Source organism: Dipodomys merriami, unplaced genomic scaffold (assembly GCF_024711535.1).
Source record: "Dipodomys merriami isolate MVZ:Mamm:240054 unplaced genomic scaffold, mDipMer1.0.p SCAF_62, whole genome shotgun sequence".
Classification (NCBI taxonomy): Eukaryota; Metazoa; Chordata; class Mammalia; order Rodentia; family Heteromyidae; genus Dipodomys; species Dipodomys merriami.
Window position 1 is genome coordinate 6,039,219 of NW_027206202.1, and position 23,280 is coordinate 6,062,498.

The 23,280-nt window shown below is 49.1% G+C and overlaps 1 protein-coding gene across 5 annotated transcripts in view; it reads right to left on the reverse strand.

Annotated features, from left to right (window-relative positions):
* Positions 1 to 15,479, reverse strand: part of Eef2k (eukaryotic elongation factor 2 kinase) — a 65,889-nt gene extending 50,410 nt beyond the window's left edge. For 2 of the 5 annotated variants that reach the window (XM_070004362.1, XM_070004358.1), the window contains exon 1: positions 15,279 to 15,479. The gene's annotated coding sequence lies outside the window, so the exon portion shown is untranslated. Of the gene's footprint in view, positions 1 to 2,048; positions 2,329 to 3,948; positions 4,165 to 15,278 lie in introns of those variants that run through there. The other 3 variants (XM_070004360.1, XM_070004361.1, XM_070004359.1) reach the window with 3 other exon arrangements.
* Positions 15,480 to 23,280: the final 7,801 nt, after the last annotated feature.

Below are 23,280 nucleotides of genomic sequence, written 5' to 3' on the forward strand. Positions count from 1 at the left end.
TTCCTTGTGCCAGTATTGGGGCTTGAACTCAGCCTCCCAAATAGTTAGGATTACAGGTGTAAGCTACCATTTCCCAGCTTAGAGCATCTTTCTAGGGGTTGAATTCAGAGTCTGGGTGTTGTCCCTGAGCTCTTTTTGCTCAAAGTTAGCACTTTATCACTTAAGCCATAGCTCCACATTCAGCTTTTGGTGATAAGTGGAGACAAGTATTTCATAAACTTTCCCACCTATGCTGGCTTCCAACCACAGTCATCAGATCTTGGCTTCCTGTGCTAGAATTACAGACATGAGCCACAACTTTCTTGTTCATTTTCTTCCCAATAATTCTACCAGGCTGAAATTGATCTGTTTGGCTTTTACTGTTGCTCACTGGGTAGTTCAGGAAGTGCCTGGCAGAGAAGGCGCTCAGTGCACTTTCCTGGAATAAACAAGCACCTCCAAGGATGTGCTCCGCAGCCTAAAAACTGCTAACAGCATTAATTGTACACCCGGGAGGCTGGTTACTTAAACTGCTGTGCATCTTCCTCCACCAGGAAGTACTGTGACTGCTAGATGGAAAGAGGAAGCTCTGATAAGCACAGGCTTGCAAAGCTAGTCAAGACCCAGTTCAGTGAGATTATAGGATAGAATGCTCAGCTAACTGGTAATTCATGCTCATTTTTACAGCCACTGTGTTTTTAGCAAAAGTTCTAAGAACAGGATGGGGGAAGAGATTCATCTTTTCCACAGTGCTGGGATACTAGACAAGCTTCATTTACCCCTTCCTCACACCACAGTCAGAAATTAACTGAAAATGGATCGAAGACTTCATTATAATGGTAAATCTGCTAGGCACTGGTAGAGATCATGTCTGTAAATTTCCTGCCCAGGCTAGCTTTGAACTGTGATCCTCAGATCTCAGCTCCCTGAGTAGCTAGGATTACAGGTGTAAGGCAATGATGTCTGACCTTTTATCTATTTTGCTCAAGGCTGGTACTCTAGTACTTGAGCCACAGCTTTATTTCTGGCTTTATGTTGGTTAGTTGAAGTCTCATAGGCTTTTGTGCTGGGGCTGGTTTTGAACCACAATCTTCAGAATTCAGTCTCCTGAGTAGCTTAAAGGCCTAAGCCTCTCATGTCTGGCTGCTGTTTTTCAATCTTGTATTCTGTTATCCTTTGTTTGTTAACGCTCTGCCTATTAACAGTTTGTGAAACTTCATGTCTTTTGCTAAATTTGTTTATTACCCTCTGGCCAAGACAGAGTCTCCAAACTGGAGCCAAGATCAAAGAGATTTGATCCTACTTGCAATTCAAATCTCTTAGTCACCTGTTCCCAGCCTCAGTGCCTGCTCTGTTTTGCCAGGTCACTGCTTGGCCACAGTCCCTGCTGACTGAGTCAGAGCTGCTGGTGGGTTGACCAGACACAGCATCTCTGGGGGCTAAGATGGTGCCAGGGAAAAGCTAGAAACACAGCTTCAGCTGCAGACCCCAGGCACTTGCTCAGTGCTTAACTACAGAGGCAGAAGCCTGGCTGTCAGAGGAAAAATCCTGGATCTGCTACCAAGAACCTTACCAAATTAATCTACCTTGCAAACTCATTTATTTATTTACTTACTTATTTGCTATTCCAGAACAGCTTGAACTCAGGGCTTGGGTGCTGTCTCTTCTTTTGCCCAAGGCTCTCTACAGCACTACTGGCTTTTTCTGTTCATGTGGTACTGAGAAATTGAACCCAGGAATTCAAGCATGGTAGGCAAGCACTCTACCACTAAGCCACCTAGCATTTTTGCTGGCTCTTTTGGAGATGGAATTTTGTGGCTTTTTTTGCCCAAGATGGCTTCAAACCTTGATGTTCAGATCTCAGCCTCCTAAGTGGCTAGGATTACAAGTGTGTACCACCAGTGTCTTTACAGCCAGGTTACTGTGGTTCCACAGCTAGTGCATAGAGCTTGTAAGAACCGTAGCCTATGACCATATCCTACCACCAACCTAACATCCTGACTCCAGTACCCCAGAGCTGCTGCAGACAAGCAGCTATGACCTCGCCTGGCACTGAGCATTGTACTCACACACCAGGCGTGTCCAGAACTGAGTGCTCCTGGTCTGCCTTGTAGCTTCTGAACTGTCATGAATCTGCTCTTGATGCAGGTATGGTTGCTGTCAAAGATTCTTTTCTCCCGGCACAGCGCTCAGCACTTGGTCCCTTGGAATAAGGACTACATTTCCCAGACTCCTTTGCAGCACTCTGTAACCAACCTCTGGCCAATAGGATATAAGCAGAAGGGCTGCACACAACTTTTAAGGGAGGGCTCTTAAAGGGAGAGAAGGTAACCTTCCCATTTCCCCCTTCCTTCTGGTTGGAAAGCAGGTGTGATTGCTAAAGCAGATCTATTATAGCCACAAGGTGCAAGCAAAGTGCAAAGCCATGAGACAGCACTTGGTGTCTCTCACATCACAAGGCAGTATTAATCTTCTTGGGGACTTACAATCTCCATAGTTTTATATCTAAATCTGTATAATCTATTGTAATCTTTTTTTCCCCTTGTTAATCCTACCTGGGCTGGCAGCCCTTTCTCTTCCATGCCATAAAATGTCACATCCCTTATGATAAACTGCCTGGGAAAGGTCAGCCTGGGAAACTGTGGCCTCAATCCATGTCCTAAATTCGCAGCTGCTCTCCCATTTGTACAGGAAGACAGGCTCCTGGGGGTCTTTCATTCCCCCAGATTGGCAAGGGATTCTTTTTTTAAAAAAAAATATTTTTTGTTATTATAAAGGTGATTTTATATAGAGGTCTTACAATTATGTAAGTTAGGTAATGAGTATATTTCTTTCTGGACAATGTCACCCCTTCCTTCACTTTCTCCCAGTTTTTCCCTCCTGTCCCCATCCACAAGTTGTACAGTTCATTTTCAACAGTGTCTAGTGGGCGCCACTGCTGTAATTGTTCTTCCATTGTCCCTCCATTTCTGTTGCCCCCCTTATCCTCCCAAAGACAGACAACAAATAAAACAAAAACAACAAAGAAAAAACCCTCATTTCCATTTCCCAAAGTTCATTTTGATAAATATCTGATCAGAGGCACATAAGCACTGTGCCTTTGTGTTCCTCCCCAAGAGTGTCCTTCTCTGGTCTCACTGTGTGTGAATGCCTACAGTCCTGTGTAATTTATCATGTCCTTCTGCATATTAAAGACATGTGCCATTTGTCTTTCTGAGTTTGGCTTACCTCACTTAACATGATTTGTTCTAGGTCAATACATTTCCCTCTTGCAAGGGATTCTCTTTTTTTTGGTCGGTTGTGGGGTTTGAACCTGGGGGCCTGGGTGCTGTCCCTGAGTTCTTTTGCTCAAGGCTAGTACTCTACAGTACTCCACTTCCAGTTTTTGTTGTTTGGTTTTTGTCGGTCGTGGGGCTTGAGGTCTGGGCCTGGGCGCTGTCCCTCAGCTCTTCAGCTCAAGGCTAGTACTCTACCACTTGAGCCACAGCGCCACTCCCGGCCTTTTCTGTTTATGTGGTGCTGAGGAATTGAACCTAGGGCCTCATGCATGTGAGGCAAGCACTCTACCACTGAGCCACCTTCTCATCCTCTCCATTTCCAGTTTTCAGGTGGTTAATTAGGGATAAGAGTCTCAAAGACTTTCCTGCCCCAGCTGGCTTTGAACCGCGATCCTCAGATCACAGCCTCCCGAGTAGCTAAGATGAGAAGTGTGAGCCACCAGCCCACGGCAGACAAAGGATTTTGTTAGCCCAGAACCACAACCCAGCTCCCAACTCCTGTTCTGACATCAGGCCTCCTGTTAATCTCCACCTAACTTATTCTTTCCTCAGCCCAAAGACAGAGCTTGCTCCTGTAAACAAAGAGCCCGAACACAGTGTCTTCCCCTCAGGCCCAGACACACCCCAAGAAAATATTCCCAAAGACAGGCTGGGCCAGGGACCCCAACTCCAACCCTACTCTGCCCCTTACCCTTCGTGGCTTCAGCTCTGGCCTGAACAGTCCCAGAGGACCTGAGGGCGAGAGGCAGCTCAGCTCTGCTCCCACTGCGGTGCTGGCACAAAGCCAGTGCTGAGATGGCTGTCACCAACATTATTTATCACCAGGCAGGCTGGCAGCCCAAACATCTGGTCAGTGGCCAGGCCAGCTTCTTCTCAGGGAGCAGGCTATTTGAGGCTCTCATCATGAGACCCACTCTCTGAATCTTGCTATTCAGGGGTACTCTGGCAGCCAGGAGAGCAGGAAACCACACTTGCAAAGCTTAGGGCAGGCCTGGGGGTCAAGCCACAGTGACAGCTGGACCTCCTGGGACCTCCCTCACCAGAGGGCCTGCCTATGGCAGAAGCAGCTGCAATATTCCCACCCCACCCCCAACTCCAGGAGCCAGCAACCAAGAGCAAATATGGCCTGCCCTCCCTGGCCACACATGGCAAGACACGAGAGCATACCTTGTCAGTGAAGCAGGACACAAAGGTAACTACAGGACGCTTCACGTACTTTTTTCTTGGTGGGGGGAGGACACTAGGGATAAAACTCAGGATCTCAACCTTGCAGCTCTACCAATTGAGCCACTCAGTCCTCGTGCATTGAGTTTGTACTTCAGACAGGGTCTCACACTTTTACCTAGTCCCATTTTATACTGAGATTCTCCTACCTGTGCCTCCCAAGGAGCAAGGATTACAGGTATGCCAGCTGTTTGCATTGTTTTTTTTCCTCAGAAGAAAATGAGGCTGGGAACTGGCAGCTCATGTCTAAACCCTAGCTACTCAGCAGGCTGAGATCTGAGAATCACAGTTTATAAAGCCAGAGCAGAAAAGTCTTTGCCAATTCTTATCTCCAGTTAACCAGCAAAAAGCCAGAAGTAGAGGTATGGTTTAAGTGGCAAAGCACCAGCCTTGAGTGAAAAAGCTGAGCAAGAGCTGGAGGCCCCCAAGTTCAAGCTTCAGTACTGGCACAGCAAAAGAAAAATGACAACTCAATGCTGGGGTCCAAGGTGGCCCAGAATGAGCCTGGTCTTCTATCATGGTGGCCTTCAGATTCAGGGGCCACTTCCGCCTAGCCCAGCAGCTCCCTTCACTGCCAAGTACAAGTTGGCATCAAGCCAGTCCTTCATGTGTGTTATTTGTCTGTCTTATTTCTATTGAGGCTCAGGAGAGCTCAAGCTCATTTCCTGTCACCACCCCCTGCAGCGCCAAAGTCATACCTTCCTTCTCATGCTGAGAGGAATTTAGCCAGCAGCAGACAGGCTTGAAAGCCACCAGAGTGGGATGGGCCTGGAAGGGTGCGGGGAGAGCAGAAAGGCACCAGTAGAGACAAAGCCTAAGTCATCACACTAGGAGATTGGAGAAATACATGCTGGGTGGCCTACAAGCAGAAAGATCAGAGTTCAAGGCCAGCCTGGACTAAATAGAAAACTGCTTTTAAAAAAATACAAAACAAAGGAGGAGGTTAACGATGCTTGATAGGAAATGTACTCATTACCTTGCTCATGTAACTGTAACCCCTGTACAGTATTTTTACAATAAAAATGTATATAAAATACACCCAATATATTGACTGACAGTTCACGTTCTGCAGCGTGGGGCCAGCGTTTGGAGCCTGGGCTCCTCTGAGTAAGAGCAGACCAAGTGGAGCAGGCTGTGACCCCTGCGGGACTGTACCTAATGGGGCAGTGCTCAGCTGCTGCTAATCCTGTCTTTCTGTTTTGTGTCAGTCCTGGGCTTGAACACTGTCTGGCTTGAACAGGTTCTAGGCACTGTCCCTGAGTGTTTCTGCTCAAGGCTAGTGCTCCACCACTTTGAACCACAGCTCCACTTCCGATTTTCCGATGGTTAATTGGAGACAAGTGTCTCATGGACTTTCCTGCCTGCACTGGCTTTGAACTGTCATCCTCAGAGCTCAGCCTCTTGAGTAGCTAGGATTATAAGCATGAGTCACCAACACCTGGCGTCCCTTAGCTTTTTTTTTGCTCAGTGTTCTACCACTTGAGCCAAAGTTTCACTTTTGACTTTTTGGTGGTTAATTGGAAATAAGTCTCATGGATTTTCCTGCCTGGACTGGCTTTGAACTGTAATCCTCAGATTGAAGCATCCTGAGCAGCTAGGACTACAGACATGATCCACCAGCACCTAGACTTGTATGTGTATGTGCATTCCAGTTCTGGGACTTGAACGCAGGGCCTCATGCTCTCCCTTATTGTTTTCACCCAAGGCTGGCACTCTACCACCTGAGCCATAGCTCCACTTCCAGTTTTGGGGTGGTTAATTGGAAATAAGAGTTCCATGAAAGAAAAAAAAAAAAAGAGTCAGGGCTGGGAAGGTGGTTCAGTGGTAGAGCGCTTGCCTTGCATGCATGAGGCCCTGGGTTCGATTCCTCAGCACCACATAAGCAAAAAGAAAAAAGCCGGAAGTGGCACTGTGGCTCAAGTGGTAGAGCGCTAGCCTTGAGCTGAAGAGCTGAGGGACAGCGCCCAGGCCCAGAGTTCAGGCCCCACGACCGGACCCTGCCCCCCCCCCCAAAAAAAAAGAGTCCCATGGACTTTTCTACCCAGTCTGGCTTTGAGCCATGATCCTCAGATCTCAGCCCTCTGAGTAACTAGGAATACAGGAATGAGTCGCTAGCTCCTAACCAATCAACATCTTTCTTCTCTGTACTTTATGTCTTCCTGCTCTGTACTTTATGTGTTTTACTGGTGATGTATTATCAAGCCTTCAGCATTCATGTTAGTGTCTCATTAATGTCTGCACCCCAGCTTGCAGCAGATAGATGCTCAAAGGCAAACACTTAAAACTATTGAGAGAAATAGTACTTCATGTCAGAACATAAGGGCAGGTTTCCAGCAGCCTTGCCCGTCTGACTCTTCCTCCCTCATGTCTCAGGCTGCCTTCCTACAGGCCCAGAACCAGTTACCACCCTGCAGGGCCAAGCCTGCCTCCCGTCCCTGGCTGCACACTCTGTATCTCTCGCCCCAATGCCTCCTTTCCCACTCAAGGGCAACCCTGTTTGTTCCTGTAAGATTCAATTCCAATTCTGACTTCCTCCTAAAAGCCTGACCTAGGACATTTCCTCCCCTATTAAAACAGAAGACTGGGCTGGGAAAGTAGCTCAGTGGCAGAGTGCTTGCCTCATTGCATGCATGAAGCCCTGGGTTTGATTCCTCAGCACCACATAAGCAGAAAAAGCCGGAAGTGGCATTGTGGCTCAAGTGGTAGAGCGCTAGCCTTGAGCTGAAGAGCTGAGAGGCAGTGCCCAGGCCCAGAGTTCAAGCCCCACAACCGACGACAAAAAGCAAAAACAAAAAACCAACAAACAAACAAAAACAGCCGGGCACTGGTGGCTCACACCTGTAATCCTAGCTACTCAGGAGGCTGAGATCTGAGGATCGAGGTTCAAAGCCAGCCTGGGCAGGAAAGTCCATGAGACTTTTATCTCCAATAAACCACTAGAAAACCAGGAGTGGCGCTGTGGCTCAAGCAGCAGAGCACTCACCTTGAGCTGAAGAGTGTAGGGACAACGCCCAGGCCCAGAGACCAAGCCCGACGACCAACAAAAATAAAAACAAAAAAAAAAAAACACAGAAGACAGCAGAGTCCCAATCCAGGGGGTTGTTTGAAAAATTCAATGTACCAGGTCACTGGTGCCTGGCGCAGACAGCACTAGAACTTATATCAGCTGCTATTACACACCAACAACCCCCCAGTTCTTCACACACATGCCCCCAAAGAACTTTGTTCCTTTCAGGCTTTCTTCCCCTCCCTCCCTCCCTTTTTTTTCTTTCTGTGTGTGTGTTCACACACAGGGACTTGGAATTAAAGACATCACACTCTCACTTGGCTTTTTTGCTCAAGGCTGATGTTCTACCACTTGAATCACACCTCACTCTTTTTTGTAGGTCATGGGGGGAAGGGGACTTGAACTCGGGGCCTGGGCACTGTCCTTTAGCTCTTTAGCTCAAGACAGTGCCACTTCCGGTTTTCTGGTGGTTTATTGAAGATAAGTGTCTCATGGCTTTCCTACCGGAGCTGGCTTTGAACCGCAATCCTCAGATCTCAGTCTCCTGAGTACTAGGATTACAGGCGTGAGCCACACCTCACTTTCTGCTGGTTAGCTGGAGACAAGAGTCTCACACTTTTCTGCCTAAGCTGGATTCAAACTGGGATCCTCAGATTTCTTCCTCCTGAGTAGCTAGGATTAAAGGCATGAATGAGCTACCAGGATACAGTCCAGGTATTTCAGTAAGCATTTCTGTTGTACCCAGAACAGTCTGAGTGGTGAGCAGAATAAACCTTGGAATCTATAAATATGTGACTTTTTATGGCAAAAGGGGCTTGGCAGAGGTGATTAATAGGAAAGTCATATTGGATTGGCTGGTCATTACATCACAAAGACAGGAGAATATCAGGAAGAAGAGAAGGGCCAGGAGAAGCCGGGGCTATATACACAGAGGAAGACATGGGGGGCTGGCAGTGAGGTCCTTAACTCAGTGGTAGAGCCCTTGCCAGACATGCACAAGGCCCAGAATTCATCCCCAGTGCCAGATCCAAAACCCAAACCAAACAAAACCAGGAAGGTTTTGAAGATGCCACACCGCAGTTGTGCAGGAACAGGAGGCCATAAACCAAGGAATGCCAGAAGCCTCTAGGAGCTAGAGAAGGCAAGGGAATAGGCTGCGGTAGATCACACCTTTATCCCAGCTACGGAGGGAGCAGAAACAAGGAGGATCAAGATTTGAGGCCAGCTAGGGCAAAAAGTTGGTGAGACTCCCTATCTGAATGAATAAGCTGGTACTGATGCTATGCATGTGTAATCCCAGCTATGCACGGGGCAGAAAATAGGAAGAACCTAGTTCAGACGAGTCCACCACAGTCTCAGGATTCGATCCAAAAAGCCATTAAGGTAAAAAGACCTGGGGGCATGATTCAAACGGTAGAGTGCATACCTAGCAAATGTGAGGACCTGAGTTCAAACCCCAGTACACACACACACACACACACACACACACACACACACACACACACACACACACACACACACACACACACACACACACACACACACACACACAGAGGAATGGATTTACAAGAGCTTCTTAAATGGAATATAACCCCACTGACATTCTGACTTTAGAACCTCTCCCCCCAGAACTGAAACATAGTAATTTAGTGCTGTCTTAATCTACTTTAATCTACTAAACTTGCCCTGCACCAGCCTCAAGTGGCTCAAATTTATAATCCTATAATCCTAGCTACCCAGTAGGTTTCCAGCTAAGGATAAGCAATTCAGTAAGCCCAAATCCGAGGAATTCTTATCATCAAGTAACCAGCAAAAAGCCAGAAATGGAGATATGGCTTAAGTGGTAGGGTATGAGCCTTGAGCCAGAAAATTTAAGAGAGGCTGAATTCAAGCCCCAGTATGGATGACCAAAAAGCAAATAAATACATAAAACAAAATAAATAAATAAATAAAACATCCTAATGCAACCTGATCTTAACTGGTGGCAACTTTGCCCCCTCAGACGGAACACGATATCTGAAGCTCATGCCTGTAATTCTAGCTCCTCAGGAGGCTGAGAACAGAGTACTGAAGTTCCAAGCCAGCTTGGTCAGGAAAGTCCATGAGACTTTTATCTCTGATTAACTACCCCAAAGCCTGAAGTGGAGCTGGGGCTCAAGTGGTAAAGCCAGCCCTCGGACTGGCATGCACATGCACATGCACACACACACACACACAGAGCTGAGGGGTCCAGGCCCTGAGGGCAAGCCCTAGTACTGTCAAAATAGATAAAAATAAAATAAAAACATATAGAGTCACAGGGCAATGAAAAATTACCAGATTATAGAATGGAACTGTCTACAGTGTAAGCCTAGGCAGCCTTTCCAGTGGAATGATACAGAGCTTTTCCTACTCTCTCTCTCCTCTCCTCCTTCAAAACCAACCTCCACCCCTCACAGAAACAGAGAAACCACTGACTGGTGCCAACAGCAACCTGCTATAGAAACCCCACAACAGAATCAACGGTGGCGCTGCTGAAACACTCAAGGAAATATCACCCGCTGAACTTGGTTCACAGAACGTTTCAGAAATTAGAAAACTGTGCCACAGAAGACAAAGCAGAAAGGATTGTAGTTAGAGCTTCAGTTAGCAAAATGCACAAAAATATTTGAATTTTAATGTTTGGGTTTTTTTTTTCTCCTTCAGAATTAAATCTGTCAAAAAGATGAATGTTTGAAGCCAGCCCAGGGGGAAAAAGTCTGAGATTCCATCTCCAAAATAGTCAGCCAAAATAAACAACCAGCAAAAAGCTGGGCTGGGGGCGTGGCCCAAGCAGTAAGAATGCCAGCTGAGCAAGCAAGCCCAGTGAGCATGAGACCCTGAGTTCAAACTGAAGTCCTGGCAGTCAGTCAGTCAGAAATTTTTTAATAGTACCATTACTGTTTTCTTTGGCTTCAGGTATTACATTGGTAAAATGACAAGAACAAAAAGAAAAATAATTGTAAAAGAAAAAAAAAACTTTGTATAACATAAAAAGTTTGAAAAGCTCTTGAAGTACATCTCATATTATTACCAAAAGTTGGCCTATATGTCTATATATCTGAACATTTTACCTCTATTTGGAATTTTTAGAAATGTACCCTCTGTGTAAGTTCTTCCTAGAACTCAACAACTAATGGTAGTCTTTTCTGATGGAAGCATTCCATATTTTAGAAATAGAGCATGTGCTGGTGGCTCATGCCTGTCATCCTAGCTACTAAGGAGACTGAGATCTGAAGATCGTGGTTCAAAGCCAGCCAGGGAAGAAAGTCCATAGGACTTATCTCCAATTAACCACTAGAAAACCAGAAGTGGCACTGTGGTTCAAAGTGACAGAGTACTAGCCTTGAGTGAAAAAGCTCAGAGACAGTGCCCAGGCCCTGAGTTGAAGCCCCATGACCGACAAAAACAAAAGCAAACCCTTTTAGTCCTCCACTAAACACTGTCCATGTGTGGCCTCAGTAGGTCAGACCAGGAATATGTCTCCTACTTCATACTGAACTGTGTTTGCATCAGTCTCTCAGTAGCCAGACCACATGAGCAAGTCAAACAAACAAGTCCCAGCCCAGAATGCAATGCACACCACCATACAAGACATCACATGAAAGAATGAAAAAAAGCTGGGAGAATGGGCACAGAGGAGGGGGAATAAAAGGACTTCTGGGTTATTATCAGGGGTTCTGGGTGAGCCCCTGCGTGGAAAAGCCAAAACCTAGATTATGGAGAATTAGTAGAAAGCACCACAAACAAGATCAGGTCACCTAAGACCTTTAGGATAAACAGATCTGAGTTCAAGTTCTAGATCAAGCTAAGCAATGTAAAAATCTGTAAAATTCTTTCATTCAACAAGGTGGAGCTGAGCAAGCATGACAGAAAAGAGTTGGCTAGGAAAAGCCACGATGGCAAACAGTCAGCAGTCCATCATGAATCCATGTTCCTCTACCCCAGAATGGCCGTATGACCCATTTTGGCCAATGGAGGTAGACAGAAATAATGGTTCCATTGAGTGCTGGTGGCTCATACCAGGAATCCTAGTTAATACTCAGAAGGCTGAGATCTTAGGTTAGAGAGACCTGAAGCCAGCCCAGGTAGGAAAGTCAGTGGGATTCTCATCTCCAACCACTAAAGAGTATGGCTCAAATGGGAGAACACTAGCACTGAGGAAAAAAGCTAAGGGATACCACACAGGCCCTGAGTTCAAGCCTCAGTACAAGAGGGAGGAGAGATGAGAGGGAGGAAAGAGGGGAGAGAGGAGGAGAGGGGAGAGAGGAGGGGAGGGGAGAGAGGAGGGGAGGGGAGAGAGGGAAGAATAGGGAGGAGGGGAGAAGAAGGGAGAGAGGGAAGAGGAGGGAGTTGGGGAGAAGGGGAAAAGGGAGAGAGAGGGGAGAGAAGGGAGAAAGAAGGGAGAGGGGAGAGGAGGGGAGAGGACCAGCTTCCAGGCCTACCAGCAGCCCACTTCAAAGGCTCTGGCCAGCTGGCCTGCCTTCCCTGTGGTCCTGTCCAGAACAGATTCTCCCCAATGTAGCTCCTCAGGACCCCCTGGAGATGGGCTCCCTGTCCTGGGTTTCCAACATGCTGTACCCTCTCCTCTGTCTGACACCTATCCAAGGCTGCCCTCCTGTCTCATCTCCTGGCTATCCTAGTCCAATTCATCTGCTCTTCCCTTAGGCCTTGTTATGCCAAGGTCGCAGGACCCCCCCCCCCTCAAGAAGACCGCGGAGAGTCAGACTCTACAGCTGTTTTATTTAAACGGGCTGCAGCTCGGGCCTCGTCCTACACTCCCACAGCAGAGCCTAGGAGGAGAGCCCCGAGCTAAGGATTTGCAGGTCTTATAAAGGCACACAATCAACCAGGTGTTTGGATTACCACCACCTGTTGCTTTGCTAGACAGAAACAAGCAACAAGTGGTCACTGCCTCAAACTTTAACCTTTCAGCCTCAGCTGAGATGTCACCTCCTCCAGGAAGCCTCTTCTGAGTCCCAGGCAGCAGGCACTATTCATTCCATTGTATAGATAGGGAAACTGAGGAAAGAGAGAGGTTTCGTGATTTGCCCCACCTCAAATATATAAAAAGTAGGTGAGGTGGGTTTGAAACTAGCCTGAAGGAATCCAGGGCTTTGCATGTGGTCACTTCCTGAGCCAGAGGTTCTAAGAGCCTCAATCATGGTCCAGGGACCCCAGCAGAACCAACAGCAGGAGCTTACCTGAAATTAGTTAGAAATGCAAATTCCTATGCCAGGCCTTGGTGGCCAATTTCCTGTAATCCTAGCTACTCAAGAAACTGAGATCTGAGGATCAGGGTTGGAAAACCAGCCTCAGGAGACAAATCCCAGACTCTTATCGCCAACAAACCAACAAAAAGCTGGAAGTAGAGGTATGGCTCAAGTGGTAGAGCACCAGCCCTGAGAGAAAAAGCCAAGGGACAGCTTGAGAACCTGTGTTCAAATCCCAGGAAAGAAAAGAAAAGAAAAGAAAACAAAAGAAAAGAGGGGGCAGAGGGAGGGTGGGAAGAATGGAAGGGAGAGAAAGTAATACAAATCCGAGAGTCTCATTCCAGACCTCTGGAATGAAATTCTAGGGTGGGCCACCAATGGAGGGAGAGGTTAGATGAGCTTCCTGACTTTGCTGCCTCTTAGCCCCCTGGGCGTAGCTATTTCCTGTGGCTACCAGGTCTAGGAAGGCTAACAGTGAGAGAAGGGAATGCAGGCCACCATTGACTTCCCAGCCTTTTGAATCTCTGGGACTTCCAGTCTGGGGCAGCTTTTGCCTTATCTCCTTGTGTTCAAGACTCAATCCTTGGGCTGGGAAGGTGGCTCAGTGATAGAGTGCCTGCCTACCATGCATGAAGTCCTGAGTGTGATTCCTCAGTTCCACAGAAAAAGTCACAAGTGGTGCTGGGGCTCAAGTGGTAGAGCACTAGCCTTGAGCACAGAGAGGCTCAGGGACAGCACCCAGACCCCGAGTTTAAGCCCTGGGAAAGGACTCACCCTTCTGATCCTTTCAGTGCTCATGGCCCTGGCTGCATGCCTTTCCAACAGGACTGAACGACACCCAACCCACACTCCTCCCAGATGAGGATGCTGTCCCCGTTCTAACCACTCTCTCCTTCACTCCACTGGGATGACTGTCAGCTGCTGCATCAGCAGAACCTGTTCCCCTCCATCAAAACCTCTTCCTTTTCTGTTGCTATTTTGTGCCAGGATTGGGTGCTGTCCCTGAGCTATGCCATTCAAGGCTAGAGTGCTCTACCACTTGAGCCTCATCATCTCCACTGACAGATCTTTTGGCTTGTTAACTGGAGTAAGAATCTCAAGGACTTTCCTTGTCCAGGCTGGCTTTAGACTGCTGATCCTCAGATCTCAGCCTCTTGTGTAGCTGAGATTATAGCTGTGTTCCACTGGCACTCAGCTAAAACCTCAAGCTTTTCATCACTCCAGCCAACCACTTCTAGTTTGCCTCTAGAGCTGATCTTGAAACTTTTCTGCCACAGGTATAAGAGAAGGACTAGAGCTCATCCAAAACAACAATAGAGCAGCCAGGAATGGTGAATTGCAGTGAGGAAATCCGTTTGTTTGCCCTGTTTTCTGCACATTGCTCCCAGACTCTTGGCAACCTGCTGCCAGCTCTACCCAGGACTAGACAAGCTTTCTTTGGGGGTCTATGACCAGGTGCAGCATAAGAAGCAGAGAAAGACACCCCTTTTCAAGGGGTGGAACAACTTGGCCTGAGCCCCGAGGGCAGGACACAGGCAACCAGCCACGGAGTTTTTGGAAGCCCCATTCTTTCCAGCAGACAGCCACCGGCGGGCGGGGAACATGGGAGGGAGGCCCGGGGCTCAGACCTCCTCCAGGCCCTGGGAGTCCGGGGCAGAAAAGGGGGCGCCGCGGGGAGGTTTCTAAGGGTTTGGCCCACACCACCTGCTCCGGAGGGCATCGCAGTCCACACCTCCTCCAGGCAGCCTTCCAGCCCGCATCCCCCCCCCCCCCCCGCGTCCCCACCCGGCCCGTCCACGCGGCTCCCGCCCAGGCGGCTGCTGGGGGCCTGGGCCCCACCCGGCCTCGGTCTCCCGCTCCCTGGAATCCGCTTCGGTTGAGGGATCGCCAGCCACGGAGCACCCAGATCTGGACGGGGCGGCCCCGGCCCCGGGCACACAGCGCGGGTCGGCCCCGGGGCGCGGCTGGGCGGGTTCCCCGCGAGCCAGGGGCGGCGCCCGGACGCGGGGCGCACGTGTCCCCGCGCCCGCCGACCCCAGGGCCGCCGCACCCGCGAGGCCGGGCGTGAGCTGGGAGCGGGTGGTCGCGGGCAGGCCTCGGGGCCGGGGTCAGGGGTCGGGGGTCCCAGGCAGGCCTCAGGGTAGGGGTTCCTGGCAGGCGTCAGGGATCGGGGGTCCCAGGCAGGCTTCAGGGTCGGGGTCAGGGGTCGGGGGGTCGCGGGCAGGCCTCGGGGCCGGGGTCAGGGGGCGGGGTCCCGAGCAGGCCTCAGGGTCGGGGTTCCTGGTAGGCGTCAGGGCCGGGGTCAGGGGTCAGGGTCCCAGGCAGGCCTCGGGGCCGGGGTCACGGGTCGGGGGGTCCCGAGCAGGCCTCGGGGCCGGGGTCACAGGTCGGGGGGTCCCGGGCAGGCCTCGGGGCCGGGGTCACAGGTCGGGGGGTCCCGGGCAGGCCTCGGGGCCGGGGTCACGGGCACGCCTCGGGGTCCTGAACCCCGACGCCGCCGCCCACCGGCGAGGCGCCCCCATTTGATAGATCCGGGGCCCGCAGCCCGCCCGCACCTACCTCCCGCAGGGGCACCGGCGGCGCGGCGGCGGCGGTCCGCGGTCTCGCGGGTCCGCAGGGGCCGGCGGAGGCTCGAGGCTCCGAGGTCCGGACTGCGGCGCGGGCTGCGGGCCCCCGGCGCGTCGGGGAACGGCCGGCAGGTGCGGTGCTCCGGGGAGCCTGCGGGGGTCCGGGGCGGCGAGGCGGGAGCGAGGAGCGGCGACGCGGGCGACGGGTCCCGCAGGAGCGGCGCGGAACGGGGCGCCGCGGGGGCGGGGCGGCTGCGTGGCGCGGCGCGGGCGGCGCGGGCGCCCCCTGGTGGCCGCCGCCGCCGCCGCTGCCTGGAGCTGGTGCGCGCATGCGCACACCACACACAGACACTTTTCTCTCTCTCTCTCTCTCTCTCTCTCTCTCTCTCTCCTTTCTCCTCTCTCTCTCTCTCCCCATCCCCCTTTTACTCCCCCTTCCTGTCATTATTAAGTATCTCCTCCAGAAAATATGTGTATTTCAGGCTTTGTATTGAACAAAATCTTTTCCCCAATCCTTAATGTAAAGATTCTGTGCTGTAATATTTTAAAGCCTTACAAATAAGAGTCCTAAACTGTGGACTTAAAGGGAGATATGTACGTATTTTTAATCAGCATTACTTGGAAGTAAAATAACCACCATATAAAATACAATAAACCAATATATTATTTTCTCTACCTGTTAATTATTGGGGATACATTTTAAAATTTTTATTTATGTAGTACTGAGGAATCAAACTCAGGGCCTCATGCATATTAGACAAGCCCTCTACCACTAAACCACATTCCCAGCCTAGAAATACCTCATTGAAGCACACTTAAAAATAAAATTCCCGCCGGGTGCTGGTGGTTCACGCCTGTAATCCTAGCTACTCAGGAGGCTGAGATCTGAGGATCGCGGTTCAAAGCCAGCCCAGGCAAGAGAGACCGTGAGATTCCTATTGCCAATAAACCACCAGAAAACCGGAAGTGGCGCTGTAGCTCAAGTGGTAGAGTGCTCGCCTTGAGCTGAAGAGCTGAGGGACAGCGCCCAGGCCCAGAGTTCAAGCCCCACGACCGACCAAAAAAAAAAAAAAACAAAATAAAATAAAATTCCCCAAGCACTGTCTTGTCTTGGACAAGGAGTTGTACTCCTAACTCTGAACTCGGGGCCTATCTAGCACGTAGTATGTACTTAATAAATACTTGTGGAATAAATGGATAGATATGGAGAGGTATAAAGAAGAAAAATTACATAACAACTATAAATTTATTATTCTATCCTTTCAGATACTTTTGTAATGGAATATTGAAAAATTCACAAATTTTCTGGGTGCTGGTGGCTCACATCAGTTATGATCTGAAGATTGCAGTTAGAAGCCTGCTTGAGCAGAGAGTTCATGAGACTCTAATCTTCAATTAACTTGCAAAAATAAAAGCCTAAAGTGGAACTGTGGCTCAAGTGGTAGAGTACCAGTCTTGAAAGAAAAAGGAAAAAAAAAAAAAAAGAAAGAAAAGAAAAGATAAAAGGTCTAGGACCTGAGTTCAAGCACTAGCATTGGCACATTTAAAAAAAAAAGTTCATCCCAGATCTTTGTGTCACAGGAAACAGTGATTAAATCAGTGTGTTCCCAGATTCTCCTGGAAGAATTCAGGCCTTCAGGCCTGAACAGTATTGGAAGCAATTTTATTCCTTTCAGGCAACAGTGGCTCATGCCTATGATCTTGGTTAGTCAGGAGGCTGAAATCTGGAGGATGATGGTTTGAGGTCAGCCTGGTCAGAAAAGTTGACTAGATTCTATCTCTAAAATAACTGGCAAAAAGCAGAACTGGTGGTATAGCACCAGTAGAAAAGCAGCAGCCGGGAGCAAGCAAACCAAGGGAGAACTCAAGGCCCTGAGTTCAAACCCCAGTGCAATAGAATTCTTCTGTGACACATAGTTTTGCATTCCTTCAGTGGGTACTCCTTTGGCCACCGTGAGGATGGGGGAAAGAGTTCTCCCTTTGAGCTGGAGGTAGTGCCAAGTTCTTTGTGGAAGGTGAGTTCTAGACAAACAGATGACAAGTGCTGGAGGCCACTCTTATCCGAGTGCTGATCTGCACATTGTCCTTCCTTTTCTTTCTTCCTCTCACTCAGTTGTAAATATGTTTCTTTGGCAGGAATACTGGATGGGTTGATCGATTTATCTTTGTGCCCAGTCCATCTGTTACCTCAGAATGCCTGCTTTGATATGCCTTCAGAGGACTCAATAAGAATGGACAATGACAGAGCATTTACTTTGTGCCAGGCACTGGTAATTACTTCCCAGACTGTTGGGTTTGGAATCTGGTTTCAGTGTGTCCCTTCAAAGCTTTGTGTGCTGAAATTTAAAACCCTTTGACAAGTATTGAGGGCAGCAGTGTAATCCAGGGATGAAGTTTAGACACTGGGCCTGCAGGAGGGTGACTGGAACTAGATAAGCCATGGGGGGGGGTTGGGGGGCGGGGGGGAGGGCTGTGACTGCTTTTATGAGAAGAACAGAAGTGAACCTGGGAACCGGTGCCTCACACCTCTAATCCTAGTTACTCAGGAGTCTGAGATCTGAAGATTGCGGTTCAAAGCCAGCCAGGACAGGAACGTTTGTGAGACTCTAATCTCCAATTAAACACCAGCAAACAAGAAGTGGCACTGTGGCTCAAGTGGTAGAGAGCTGGATTTGAGCTGACGAGCTCAGGAACAATGCCCAGGCCGAGTTCAAGCCCCATGACCAAAGAAGGAGAAGGAGAAGGAGGAGGAGGAGAAAAGTAACACCACACTGTGATTTTCTGCACACCTTGGGACTCTGCCAGCAAGAAGACCAGTGTGCAGCTTTGATCCTATACTTCCAGGGGGGTGATCTAAACTAAACCTTTCTTTATAACCTACTCAGTCTGTGGTATTGCATTATTGTAATGGAGAGGAATTATCTTTCTTTCCTTCTTTCCTTCCTTTCCTTTCCTTCCTTCCTTCCTTCCTTCCTTCTTTCCTTCCTTCCTTCCTTCCTTCCTTCCTTTTTTGTGGGGGTTGTAGGGCTTTAACTCAGGGCTTGGGTGCTGTCCCTGAACTTTGCACCTGAGCCACAGCTCTACTTCTGGCTTCTTTGGTGTTTAACTGGAGCTAAAGAATCTCACAGATTGTCTTGCCTGGGCTTATTTCAAACCTCTATCCTCAGATCTCCTGAGTAGCTGGGATTATACGCATGAGCCACTAGTACCTGTCAAGTTTTGCATTCTTGCTGGTGGTTCACACCTGTAGTCCTAGCTACTCAGGAGGCTAAGATCTGAGGATCATACTCAAAGCCAGCCTCTGCAGGAAAATCCATGAGACGCTTCTCTCCAGCAAACCATCAAAATACCAGAAGTAGAGCTGTGGCTCAAGTGGTAGATCACCAGCCTGGAGCAACAAAGCTAAGGGTACAGTGCCCAAGCCCTGAGTTCAAGCAACAGTACCTGCTCATAAAACAAAAATATAGCTGGGCACTGGTGACTCATGCCTGTAATTCTAGCAATTCAGAAGGCTGAAATCTGAGGATTGCAGGTCAAAGCAACCTGGGTCAGAAAGTCTGTGAGACTCTTTTTTATTTTGGGGTTTTTTTGGGGTCCGGTCATGGGGCCTGAACTCTGGGCCTGGGTGCTGTCCCTTAGCTCTTCAGCTCAAGGCTAGCACTCTACCACTTGAGCCACAGCGCCACTTCTGGCTTTTTCCTTTTTGCTTATGTGGTGCTGAGGAATCGAACCTAGGGCCTCTGGCATGCAAGGCATGCGCTCTACCACTGAGCCACCTTCCCAGCCCTGTGAGACTCTTTTTAAAATTTGTTTTATTTTTATTTTTGTCATTTGTCAGGCTTGAACTCTGGGCCTGAGCGCTTTCCTGGGCTCTTCAGCTCAAGGTGAGCCCTCTACGGCTTGAGCCACAGCACCACTTCCAGTTTTATAGTGGCATATCAGAGATAAGAATCTAGTTTCCTCTTCGGGCTGGCTTTGAACCATGATCCTCAGATCTTAGCCTCCTGAGTAGCTAGGTTTACAGGCATGAGCCACCGGCACCCGGCTGTGAGACTCTTATCTCCAATAAAACATCAGCAAACTGAAAGTGGAGTTGTTGCTCAAAGTGGTAGAGTGCTAGCCTTGAGCAAAAGAGCTCAGGGACAGCACCCAGGCCCTGAGTTTAAGCCCTATGACTAACAAATAACTAATTAACTAAATAAAAATATATTCAGTTTAAAAATCAGTTTGTTGAATGATATCCCCTTTTTAAACTACATAAAGACAAAATAGTAACAATAACAATAACAACAGCAAAAATAATAGTTTCCTTTATACCACAAGTTGAGTGGAGAACTGAAAGGTAGCTATAATTTATTTGTGCTTTCCTCTCTTCCTTTGAGTTTCAACAAGGAACACTGATCACTTTTTGCAAAAGTTATTTTTAAGTGCCACATAGTGTATGTAAAGAGTGCACACCTGCATGCGCGCATGTGTGCACACACACACACACAAAACACCCCAAAAAGCAAAAGCACCCAGTTGTTCCAGCATCTGTGGTCTCTGCACCCTGGCTTGGCTGTGGCAGGGCTGGGCATGCATGTGATCTGTTCTTGCTGCATGTCCGGAACAAATGTATGAATCACCAGAGAACCTGGTCAGCAGGCCAGAGAGGAAGTGGCTGGTAGAGAAAGGCTGGGTGGGGCAGCAAATGAAGGCACACACACACACACACACACACACACACACACACACACACACACACACACACACACACACACACACACACACACACACACACACACACACACACACACACACACACACACACACACACACACACACACCCCTTGGGTGCCCTACTAGACTGGCCAGCTTGCTTTCTGCCTGATGGGGCCTAGTAGATGAAGGGTGTTCAAGGTGGGGAGGGGAGAGAGAGGAGAGAGGAAAAAAGGGGGAGGGGAGGGAAGGGGAAAGGAGAAGAGGGGGAGAGGGTAGGAGGGAGAATGAATAGGAGATTGGTGGTTTAGTACTGCTAGGAAATGGTCTGATTAGGGGCTGGGAAGTTGGCTCAGTGGTAGAGCGCTTGCCTTGCATGCATGACGCCCTGGGTTCGATTCCTCAGCACCACATAAGAAAAGAAGAAAAAAGCTGGAAGTGGCGCTGTGGCTCAAGTGGTAGAGCACTAGCCTTGAGCTGAAGAGCTGAGGGACAATGCCCAGGCCTAGAGTTCAGGCCCCATGACAGGACCCAAAAAATAAAAAATAAAAATATAAGAAAATGGTCTGATTAATCAGATGCTGGTGGCTCTAATCCAGGCTACTCAGGAGACTGAGCTCTGAGGGTCTTGTTTTGAAGCCAGACTGAGCAGGAAAGACTGCACAACTCTTTTTTTTGGGGGGGGGGGGAGGTCCGGTCGTGGGGCTTGAACTCTGGGCCTGGGCGCTGTCCCTCAGCTCTTCAGCTCAAGGCAAGCGCTCTACCACTTGAACCACAGCACCACTTTCAGTTTTCTGGTGGTTTATTGGAGGTAAGAGTCTCACGGACTTTCCTGCCTGGGCTGGCTCTGAATCTTGATCCTGAGATCTCAGCTGCCTGAGTAGCTAGGATGACAGGTGTGAGCCACCAGTACCTGGCTTGTGAAACTCTTATTTCCAATTAACCACCAAAAGCACGCTGTGGAGTTGTGACTCAAGTGGTACAGTGCACATCTCCTGGAAAATGCTTTGAGCGACTGTGGGAAGGTGATCTACAGAGAACTCTGTCTCCTTCCTTTCCCTCCAGGGGTGACCATTCAGAAGGGCAGGACCTAGTCTGGTCATGTCTCGATATAGAAGTTGGATGACTCGGGCTGGGAAGGTGGCTCAGTGGTAGAGCACTTGCCTTGTATGCATGAGGCCCTGGGTTCGATTCCTCAACACCACGTAAGCAGAAAAGAAAAAAGCCGGAAGTGGCACTATGGTTCAAGTGGTAGAGTGCTAGCCTTGAGCTGAAGAGCTGAGGGACAGCGCCCAGGCCCAGAGTTCAAGCTCCACAACTGCCAAATAAAAGAAAGAAAGAAAGAAAAAAAGCTGTCTGGGTGCCAGCCGCTCATATCTGCTACTCAGGAGGCTGAGACCTGAGGATCACAGTTCAAAGCCAGCTCAGGCAGGAAAGTCTGTGAGACTCTTTTCTCCAATGAACCACCAGAAAACCAGAAGCAAAGCTATAGCTCAAAGTGGTAGAGTCCTACCCTTGAGCAAAACATCTCAGGGACAGTGCCCAGACAATGAGTTCAAGTGTCATGACTGACAACAAAAAAGCCACTTTTCTACAATTGTGTGTGTGTGTGTGTGTGTGTGTGTGTGTGTGTGTGTGTGTGTGTGTGTGTGTGTGTGTGTGTATGTGTATGCCAGTATTGGGGCTTGAACTCAGGGCCTGAGTGCTGTCCCTGAGCTTCTTTTGCTCAAGGCTAGCACTCTACCTCTCGAGCCACAGCTTGATTTCCTTGGAAATAAGAATTTCACAAACTTTCCTGTTTGGGCTGTCTTTGAACCATGATCCTCAGAGCTCAGCCTACTGAGTAGCTGAGATTGCAGGGTGAGCCACAGGCACCTAGCTCCTAGGATTATTCTTGTGGCCAACTCTGTTTTAGGTCTGGGGGATATAGCACTGGGAGAACAAAACCTGTCTTCCTGGAATTGATGTCATAGCAGGGTCCCCCCCCATTATCAGGCTAGAGAGATCCATAAATATTGACAAGCACGGGCTGAGATTGTGGCTTAGCAGTAGAGTGCTTGCCTAGCATGTATGAAGCCCTGGGTTCCATTCCTCAGTAACACATAAACAGAAAAAGTCAGAAGTGGTGCTGTGGCCAAAGTGGTAGAGCATTAGCCTTGAGCAAAAGAAGCTCAGGTACAGCACCTAGGCCCTGAGTTCAAGACCCAGGACTGGTGGGAGATATATATACACACACACACTTACCAGCAGGGAGCTGGGAGGTATACATGGGATGCCAACAGGCCAATTCCTGGCCAAGGACCAGGGAGGGTCTGGAGGTGTGGAGTTACCACCATCAATATCCCTTGGTGTTAGGCAGAGATTCCTCTGAATGCTTGGCCTGTATTACCATAATTGATCTCTTGTTTCCCCCCAGTCCTGGGGCTTGATCTCAGGGTCTTGACACTGTCCCTGAGCTTCTTTTGCTCAAGGCTAGCATTCTACCACTTTTGCCCCAGTGCCAGTTCTGGCTTCATGAACCCAGGGCTTCATGCATGCTGGGCAACTGGGCAAGCACTCTACCACTGAGTTACATTCCCAGCCCCATAATTGATCTTTGTTCATTCTCTGACAACCAGAAGAGGGCCTGACACCTTGTAGGGGCTCAGGAAATGTTTACAGAAAGAAAGCATGGAAGGAACCTTCCCTCCCACCCAATCCCGTGAGGTAGCGCCACCATTCCAGCGATGAGCAACACGGGCCCATAGAGAGGGGCATTTCCCCAAGTCACACAGCCAATAAACACACAGGAGGTTCAATTCGCGCACTGTATTTGCTTCCTATTGCTGCTGGAACAAATGTAGTGAGTCAACACAACATAAAATGATTGCTGTTAAGGGGCTGGGAAGGTGGCTCAGTGGTAGAGTGCATGCCTTGCATGCAGGAGGCCCTGGAGGCCCTGGGTTCGATTCCTCAGCACCACATAAGCAGAAAAGGTTGGAAGTGGCGCTGTGGCTCAAGAGGTAGAGTACTAGTCTTGAGCTAAAGAGCTGAGGGACAGCGCCCAGGCCCAGAGTTCAGGCCCCACGACCAGCAAAAAAAAAAAAAAAGAGTCTCACAGATTTTCCTGCCTGGACTGGCTTGGAACCACAATGCCCCATGTCAGATGGCTAAGTAGCTGGGATTGATTACAGGTGTGAGCCACAAGCACTGGGCTGGCATCTCTTGTAAAGACCCTGGTGATTACATTGGGAATAAATAGGTTACTTAACCCATCTGAAGGTCTTGAATTTAATTCCAGCTGTAAAGTTCCTTTT